General features: G+C 41.4%; 1 long non-coding RNA gene across 1 annotated transcript in view; it reads right to left on the bottom strand.

Moving 5' to 3' along the window:
- Positions 1-228: 228 nt before the first annotated feature.
- LOC123286087 (uncharacterized) overlaps positions 229-10,233 on the bottom strand; it is a 34,491-nt gene continuing 24,486 nt past the window's right edge. Inside the window, exon 3 of the long non-coding RNA XR_011503160.1 lies at positions 229-715. This is a non-coding gene — a long non-coding RNA (uncharacterized lncRNA). The remainder of the gene's footprint in view (positions 716-10,233) is intronic.

Here is a 10,233-nt window from a genome sequence, read left to right as displayed (position 1 = left end):
CCTCAGAGAGATTAAGCAACATCTTCATGGTCACTAACCTAGTAAATAGACTTTCTATTTACTGGCCCTCTCCAGCTTGTTGTCTGAGACAGGGCACACTATCCCTGAGCTCAGCTGAATCATATGTAAAATGTAGATAACATTTTCTTTCCCATCTCACATGGTTGCAAAGATTAAAATGAGCTAATGTGTGATAACACTTTTCAAGTTTAAAAAAACACAAAAATTGTATTGAGATTATTTTTATTGGTGATGGATTATTTTTATTGGACATTATACCTAATTTTGTGCTCTGGGCATTGCTAATCAGAAGGTCAGAATTGATCATCACATAATTATGGATCAAGAGCAAGCCTCAAGCATTGGAAAGACCACTGGTCAGGACAATGCTTCTCAAACTACCTGGGATTAAAGACCCAGTTCTTTTCAATCCCCAGTTCTTAATGGATGAATACATAAAATATATACCCCCATTTTTTATGATTATCTCCAAGAGATTTAAAATAATTGTGACAAACTGCAGAAAAAATTCTAAATGCTGTTCTCTATTTCTGTATAATCTTGTCATGGACTGACAAGAAAAAGTCAGCCGTGGTGTGTGAACGCATTTTCCTTAGCGCCAGGTCAGGAGGTCTGGAACTGGTAGCAGTTAGAATTTTCAGATTTCTGTATACAGCTGTCCTTGCACTTACAAATATGAACCAGAAATGAGCACCTGAAAAAAGAATAAGAGAGGAGAAAATATTCTTCATACTCTATTCTCTCCAGTCTAGAGAAATATAAAGGGGAAATTGTGTCTAATAACAGTTATCCCATGCTTTCTGCAACAGAAATGTCCCAATCAAGGAGGCCACAAAACCTATTCTGATAAAGTAGGTTTTATGTAAATTCATCAGAAAACTCCTCTAAAGAACTTAACTGAAATTGAGATAGCGAAAGATTTTTTCTCCTCTGTAGAGCGGGAGGTTATAGTAATGTTCATTCTAACGTTGATATTTTGTGCTTTTGACTTGGCAGCCAATTGTGAGCTTGGGTATTATAATGAAGCAGGGGAATCTCTGGTGGGAGCTCTTGGCTGCATCTCCCTGGCCAGGGACCTCTCTTCCAATACTGTTCCTTTGCTGTTATTCACGATGCTGCGCAACAACTCCCATATCTTCGTTCTCTACTAATAGAACCACGAGAGGAGTGTTGTACTCTGTCAGGAGCTGACACTGACTAATGTGCACAGACTAATGGCCCAAATTAGACACTTCAGGCCACGTACTGTGAGCAGCTGGGTGGTTAAAGTTTCAGAAACTTCAAAGCTGTTTTGATGAAATGTATATTTTCAGCTCTTGGTACTCTTCGTTGCTGAGCAGAAGGTAATAGTCAGCATGTTGAGGAGGTATATTTTTGGAGCTTTCTAGAATGAATAATTTGAATGGTGCCAGCAGCAATGCTTTGTGAGCCAAGGGCTTGATGCAGTCTCTTAGGATCTGTCCTTTTAGAAGCAAAAGCAGATTCTTAGAGGCCACATCCTGCCTTTCAGATAGAGATATCAGCTTCTACCAGAAAAGGGTTATTTTCATACCACACATAATAGGTAGTGAGCATAATTAGCACTACGACTGGCTTTTTATTTATTTGTTTCTTCCCGCTGTAGCATGTATTATAATGGTTTTACTGCAAAAGAAATTTTCTCTGACTGTTCTTTCTCAATGTTACATGAAGACACATTTCACAAGTGGACCAAATAAGAAGTAGGAATAGACTCATAGGCTAGTTTCTCAGACAGACACAGGGCCAGGCTGAGGCCCCACCAGCATGGATCAGCACAGCTCCTTGGGTGTGTAACCGGAGTCTCTTCTGATTGTCTGGTGCCTGTGTCATTCCAGTTGTTCAGGGTTTGGATACCAATTCTGGGGAACTAAACCTCTGAGAGCTAAACTGGTGGAATATAACACAGAAATGGATGCAACGAGCTATCTGCAGAAACAACCCCCAAGAGTTCTCGTAAAGGTAGGCCTGAGAAAGTATAACAGCAGCCAAGTTCAAGGTGTAAACACAAGGGAGCAGGGCTGGAATGTGAACTGAAACTAAGAAGGCCCACACCTAGACAAGTGTGTTTATAAACTGTGTCTAAATGGGAACGGGGAGTGTTTGTCCGGGGACCTAGCTAAAGTCTTACCACAGCCGCCTCCCTCTGAAGTTCGTAGGGGAATTAGGCATCAAGGACAAGAGCAGAATGTGTGGACTTGCTTCTGTGAACTTTTATCCTGAACTCCAGAGGAGTTGCCTTGTGGACCAGGCTGAGGATTCAGAAGGCCTCCTTCTGCTAAATTAAATGCAGGCCTGCTTTGCTCATTTTCTTCTGGGCTCAGCTCAGTGCCTCTATCTTCTCAATTGTAGCACGCAGACGTCAAGGAAAGGCAGTACAAAAGCCTACCAAGCCAAAGGGAGGGCCAGCCTGCATCTCCTAAGGGCAATGGGGCACAGGTCTATCTGAACTGCCCACCCCATGCTCTCTCCACAGCCAGGAGCCGCTCCTGGTCATCTACTGTACCAGCTCTGTAAAGGCAAGGCAGAAACGCAAAAAAGAAAATACTGGGAAAAAGAGAACACAGCCTTAGTACAGTAGCTCAATAAAACTCCGTCTTGACACGTCCAGATGTGTGTGCAGTGGGGTGTGAAGTGGTGGGAAGGAGACGGAAACCGGTGGCCTGGAGCTCCCCCTAGAGGCGAATTGTGTTTTACCCCTGCTGAGAAAGGAACCTGGCATTAGAAGTGGGGTGGCTCACATAGCCTAGAATAAAAGAGCAAGGATCAGCAGTGCTCTGTCAGCACTATTCAGGAAAGAGAGAGATGCTGAATTTAGTGAACAGAGCTGGGGACTTGAAAGGAAGAGCAGGTCCAGAATCCTTTATGAAGAGTTCCAAAATCCAGAAATCTCCAAAAACAGAAGCTATTTTACGATTCATTTGTCAACAAAATGTGACCTGAATTGATATGAGGCAAATTTTAGTCTTTATTTATCTCAGTGTGAATATTTTAATTTTTCGTTGCAGGTGTATTTACATGTTTGACCATGAGATGCTGCTCTAATCCCTACTAGGGGTGTCATAACGTATGGTACATGAACAGTTTCCTTCTCCAAAATCTTAGAATTCATGAAAGCTGAAATACATCGGGCCCCAATTGGCTAAGGCACTGTGGGCCTGTGTATCATAATGCTTGACGTTGTGTGGGCCTTGATCCCAGCTCAGCCACTCATGTGCCGTGTGACTTTGAACAAGTGACCTACTGGCTCCATGGGTTGGTTTCTTCTTTAGTAAGAGGAAGGTATCGCTAGTTCAGGTATTGAATGAGGTTATGTAGTGCTCAGCACAGGGCTGGCAGATGGGAAACAGCAATCCTGTTGGTGTTGATGGTCTTACTTGGTTGGAAAGGGCACCCACCTAAGCTTTCTCTGATTCATAGTCAACAAGGAGTCATCAGCCTACCAGCTACCAGGCCCTCTGTTACTGGGAGAGGTGGACCCTTAGATAATGAACGTAAGTTTTTGAGTCACTGATGATCCGTTATAAATCAATAATTTGGCACTGTAAATCCAACCTCAATCTCTTGAATATCTAAACAAATTCAAATCGAACACGAATCAGAGAAAGCCACACTTCTGAGACTCACCTATAAACCTGTGACCTTCCTGGTTGCAAGCAGGTTTTAGTTAAAGACACTCGAGAGCACTTTGAAGTTGGGTAAATTGAGGCAAAAGAATGATAGAATGAATTTTTTTTTTTGAGGAGGAGGATTAGCCCTGAGCTAACATCTGCTGCCAATGCTCCTCTTTTTTGCTGAGGAAGACTGGCCCTGAGCTAACATCTGTGCCCATCTTCCTCTATTGTATATAGGACGCCTGCCACAGCATGACCAGACAAATGGTGTGTAGTTCTGCACCCAGGATCCCAACCGCTGAACCCCAGGCCACCTAAGCAGAATGTGCAAACTTTACTGCTATGCCACCGGGTGGGCCCTGAGAATGAATTTTTTTGACATGAATATTATAATTTTGTGAGAGTCTTGGCTACTGGTTCACAATGTAGCAAAAATTCAGTAATCTAAAATAGAATTTTCTAAAATGTTTTACATGGAATAGTAGGCCGGTGAGAGATTCTGTGAATAAAAAATTTCCCCCAAATTGTTTTAAAATGAAACCTTCCTTTCAGGGAACATTTGCTAACACCCACAGAATTCATGTTAGATCAAGTGTACCATGGGAAATACTGTTCTATAGAGTGTCAGCTTCTGGCGTATTTTCCAGGCAGGAAGTTCTCAGCTGGTGATTAGGTGATTTTAAGCAGGTTAAAATTTAACTTTTAAAAGGTAAACTATTACTCTCATACACATACAAAATGAACACATATCGAAGATTTTATTTAACTTTAATGAAGGAATCAGCCAGATGTTAAAACTGATTCAAAGGAGACTCTGAAGAGCAGACACATACAGGAAATCAGCAGTGCTCAGATAAACTTATTAATTGATGTAGAACTATTTAATATCTATAGGCAATAAAATGCAGTTTGGAATCATCTTTTCTACAGGACAGAAATAAGTTATATATATCTACTAGACACAATTAATTTGCAATTCTACAGAGATTTATTTGCATTGCTCTCAGTTTCTCTAATTTACAGAGTTGTAAAATAGCCTTGTCAAAGACAAGGAGAACATCTATGTAGAATCAGGTAAGCCCAGAGTGCCCCCGAGATAGTTCACAATTCATGGAAAGGATACTGTGGTGGGCAGAACAAGGTCCCCAACCCTCCAGATGTACGTGACCTGATTCCCAGAACCTGTGAATATGTTACGTATAAAAGGGGAATTAACATTGCAGATGGAATTAAGTTTGCTACTCAGGTGACTTTAAGACAAAGACATTGTCCTGGGTTATCCAGGTGGGCCCGAGGTAACTACAAGGTCCTTTAAAGTGGAAAAGGGAGGCAGAGGAGGAGGTCACAGTCAGAGATTTGAAGATGCTACGCTGCTGCTTTTGCAGATGGAGGAAGAAGCCACAGGCCAAGAACGCTGCTGGCCTCCAGCAGCTGGAAAAGGCAAGGAAACAGATTCTCCCCTAAGTCCTCCGGAAGCAACGCAGCCCTGCTGACACCTCGATTTCGGCCTGGTAAGACCCATTTCAGACTGACCTCTGGAAGATGATAAACTTGTGTTGTTCTAATCCACTAGGTTTGTGGTAATTTGTTACAATAGTAAGAGAAAACCAAGAGAGACACCTAGTAATCTCTGCCCATTTCAAAGTCTTCTACAAATTCTCCCCAGGGGAAGTATCAGACTTTGTATAAATGAATTTTAAAGAACCCATAAATGCTTCCTTCAATGCTTCCACTTTATTATGCATAATAGTGCATGAGAATATAGACAAAGATAAAAAAGATATATCAAATAGGAAAATGACAAGTGCAGTAAAAAAATTAATTCAAACTATTTGGATTAGATTATGAAAAACCTGGAAGTTTCTTCAGACTTCTAACAGAGATGAAGTTTTATCATTTTTGTTTAGAATCAGTAAACTCTGATCATGCTACAAACGTCTGCTGAACAGCATTGTGTAGGGGGCTGAGCCAGGCCCTGTGTTTCAGGCTTTTTGCCTAAGCCAGGTGTCCACATGGTCCTGCTCTGAATTCACTGTCCTCTGCCTACAACCTGGTGGGGCTTCTCTCGTAGCCCAAATCTCAGGAGCACCAAAGAGGATTTAACCAGGTACGGACTCTTCCAGGGCTCACTTGGCAAATAGATGAAAAGTTGTCCCATCCATTGCTTGCAGATGCCTTTCTACCAGCTAGCTTACTAGACAGGAAGGCTTCTACACTTGAGGAGCGGCAGGCTGATATGAAAGGTAGTCATGGAATGTGCCCAGTTCCATTCTCCACCACTGGGAGGTTTATTTAGAAATGGTTGTCCTGGATACAAGCTACCGCAAAGATAATGACTCATAATCCAAATTACTCAATTCAAAGGAAGTCCTTGCACAGCCTGCTCCACCCACATTCCCTGTCCTGGGAGGAGATGCTCACAAGCTTCAGGAGAAGGCTGAAGAAAGAGTGCGCTGAAATGCAAAAGAGAGAGAGGAGCTGGTGGTGGTGGTGACTGTGTGTGTGTGTGTTTGTGTTAATGGGGGGGGGGCGGGGAGAGTTACTAGAGCAGTGGATAAAGCAATACCAGACCTTGGACGAATTTGCTGAGCACAGCCCTAGAATTGCAGGGCTACAGAAACAGGGCAGCTAGGCTGAAGGGGAGCAAAGATTCCCCAACTTGCCACCCCTAATTTCACTCCAAGGTTGGTGATTTGTGGGACTTTGTCATTTCCTTGTGACTCTAGAAAGCCTTTGATGTTAGCTGGTAGCATACATTTATTCGCCAACTCTAAGAGGCCACCTGGCCAGCCAAGGGGACAAGGAGACACCTGAGGATGCTCATTGACTTCTACCTGGGATAAGAGGCAGAAATGGCTATGGCTTCCTGGAATCAATTGAAGCTACAAATCTTAGGAAGAAAATGGTTGTCACAGAACAGCTAATTTTCATCTGCTAGTCAAGGTCAGGCGCTGATCCCAGGACCAGACTGTGAGAGACTTGAGAAACTTCAGAGGGACAGGGCAGGACAAATATCGAGAAAGTGAGGCACTCCGCTATTCTCTCCAGGGCAGTTGATCCCAAACTGGCTTGGAGAAGAAGAGAGAGAAGCATTTGTGTGAACGGGACTGTTGGTGAGACAATGCTCTGAACATGACTGGATGAGACTAAGTATCTGAAAGTGACTGGATTAACTTTCTGCCACTGTCACAAATGGGGACTTGGAATCACAAGATTCATGAGGAGTTATGAAACAATGTTTTTAAACTCCTGAGTTAGGTGGACAGTTGTAACGGGGAAATACCATACCAGTTTCTACAGGATGGAGAAAGCAATCCAAGAGAGAAATCAGGAGGAAAAATTTTCCCAAGCGATTGAATGGAATTGAAGCCAATGTCAAGAACTTAATGTGTAGAGAAAGTGACTCAGAGGAAGTAGTGATGGAATCTTCTGAAAAAGCAGCAGCAATTGACTCTCTCCTCAACCCACCAACTACTGACTGTTTTGCTGATCTCTTTGGGAATTAGTAACACAGGAGCCAAAGAAATCTGGAATGTACTGCTGGTAACTTTGAAGCCCAGGCTACAGACTGAAGCATCTGAAGCATTTGGAAGAGAAAAAAGCATTGGGGAAATGAACCATTGGCCACAGAAATGGTTTTAAAGTGTTTTGGACCATGCCTTCCCACGCCAGAACATCTGAGCCTTGGCAATGGATGAAGTGCAGCCCATGAGAAGAGGAAAACTGTGTTTGACAGGAGGATTCCTAACCTGTTCAAAAGGGATTTAATCTGAAATATGAACAAGAGTGATTAAAAAAAAATCATAGATAAAGCTCTAAAAGTTTGGTGATTAGCCGTTGGGTGTTGGAAGAACCATAACAAATAAAGTGTTCAGTTATTCTAATAAGAAAATATCAGGGAAGAGAATCACTAAGTAAATTTATGGCCCTGCCTTACTATGCATCCCAGTGAACAGAGAATGGGTACAAACTAATAGAATGAAAAAAAGAGGGCAGCTCTTAGTCATATCTACTATATGTTTGCCGAGAACCCAGCAATTTGCATTTTGAGTATACATCACAGAGAGTATTATCCAAGTCCATACAGATTTATTGCAGCCATTTTTGTGGTGATAGGGAATTGAAGGCAATTAGGTCATCCATCAGAGGAAAGTGGGTGATCAAAATGTGGTAGATAAATACCATGGAGCATCATGCCGCAGATAGAAACGGCAGACTGGAAGTAGATATAGTAACCTGTATGGAACTAAAAAAGATGGCACTAAGTGAAAAAAAGTAAGAAACAAGATGAGATACATAACACAATATCAATTATGTATTCAAAAAATAGATGCATATGAAAAATCATACACGTTTGGAAAGCACATTTACCAAAAAAACACACACAAGTCCATTAAACACAAGAGAACAATTGCCTATGTGGAGAGGTTGGCATGTGGTGATTCAAAAAGACTTGAACAGACCAATATGATAACATGTCATGAACTAATGAGCTCACATTATAGGGAAAAGAGAGAAAGGGGAGGTGGAGGAAGAGATAGAGAGAGAGCTTTAGTAGAAGGAGAACAGCAGCATCTGTGCAGAGCAAGGACTGAATGCCACTTGTAGAGAAATCCATGTGTGTATCTTTGTCCATGACCAAATCCTGTCTGATGTTTTATCAATGACCTGAATAAAGATGTGAAGGGAAGAATACTCATCAACTTTCTATGACGTAATTCTGGAATAAGGTGTTGTTCTGCTGGATAATGGAAATCAGGGATAACATCTTGGGAGTAGCCAGAGAAACGGTGGCATCCAAGCTTAGTGCCACTATCTTCCTCAGACATGATGATACTTTGTTGGAGAGAAAGAATCCGGCAGCAGGATGCCAGCTTTCTAGAGAAAACAGGGCTGCCTCTCTGGGTCTGTGGGCCATTATTGACTCAATGTTTGAGTCTTGTGATGGAAGATGCTCAGGAAGAGTCCTCCATGGGACCTGAGGTGCCCTGACACCCATAACTCTTTCTTTTTATGGGAAACATAAGGAATTAACATGATATCACTATTAGCTATTTTTCTAAAGTAATGTTATTAATAAGCCACATTGAACTCTTATTGTGGGCCTGGTGTTATTATAAATTCTTTGTGTCTATTACTTCTTTTAATCCTCATCATGGCCCCGTGAAGTAGGTACTTCTATTATCTCACCATTATAGGAGAGGAGACTGAAGACAAGTTAAGAAACTTGTCCAAGATTTCACAGCAAAGGTGGTAGAATCAAAATTCATACCCAAACTGTCTAACTCCAAAATCTATTCTTTTAACCATTACACAATAGATGTCAGGGAGCTGGGCTGCATATCGCACCAAAGAGAGAGAACATGCGATATTGGCAAATTCCCTATTAAAAGGACCTTTTGGCTTATAAACTCTGCTCGTTTGCTTTTTGTATTCCTGAATGGAGAGAAAGAAACATGCTTACGGTATTCTAAATTAGACAGGAGAGTAGTGATTGGATGGCCCCGTGCCGCACAAGGCATGCCCTCTTCTGCTGTCTGCCCCAGGTCACTGAGGAAGCAGTGCCAGACCTGGGGCCCAGGGCTTTTGGAGAAATGAAAAACCCGGCTTTTGGGCAGAGGGCAGGAAGCCATGTGAGTAATGGCTGGGGATGGCTTGGCACTACATTTAATGGGTAATAAAGGCCATGTAAACCTTACAGTTTTCTTCTCTTAGCACCCTGAAATTTCCATTTCATTATAATCCAAAGAATCAAGGATGCTCTTGCCCAGAGAGGGGAAATATTCTTAATTTTGTCTTAAAATACTGTTTCTTCAGATCTCTTACTTTTAAAAGCTATACCACATTTCTTCATTCATCAGGAAATTTCAATCCTTCGGTATCTTTCTCTCCACTTGTTCTCTTTTCTCTTCTCTTTGCTTCTCTTCTGTATTTTGTATAGTTGTATACTTATCTGACATCCCCTAAACATTTCAAATTTCCTGAGAAAAGTATCATATTTTTCTTATCTTCTCCACCCCTCACTTGCCAGTCTAGCAGAGTATTTCGCATGTAGCATTTCATGGGAGATACTTGGTGAATTAATGTAGGTATACTTGTATCTATTTATTAGCTATGGCTACTAATTTATTCCATACTGAAAACATCTAGGGGAAAGTCATTGCCTCTGGTTATCAGCTGGTATTATTTTATAACTCTGTCTGACCTTGTTTTCCACTCTCTGGAAAATGTAACTGAGCAGATCTGTTTTGTAAGGCTGGAAATGAGTTCTCCTCTCACTGTGACTTATCCACTGCTCAGAATAACTTACTTTCCCTTTTCCTTCTCTTCTCTCATCCTTTTTCTCTTTTCTTTAGTTAGTATACACTTCCAAGAGTTTTTTTCCAAAGAAATAGGACCCTTTGATAAAATGAATAAAATATAATTAATTTTAGTAAAATGTAGACTATCAGTAATTTTAGTAAGTTGTAAGCCTTTATATGAATTTATTGGTTACATTATTTTTCTCCAACCCAATGACTTAGGCTGGATTTGATTGATTTTTGTTGGCACAGAGGTGTAATGTGACTGTCTTTTACTT

This window comes from Equus asinus, chromosome 5 (assembly GCF_041296235.1).
Source record: "Equus asinus isolate D_3611 breed Donkey chromosome 5, EquAss-T2T_v2, whole genome shotgun sequence".
Classification (NCBI taxonomy): domain Eukaryota; kingdom Metazoa; phylum Chordata; class Mammalia; order Perissodactyla; family Equidae; genus Equus; species Equus asinus.
This window is presented reverse-complemented; position numbering and strand designations above follow the sequence as displayed.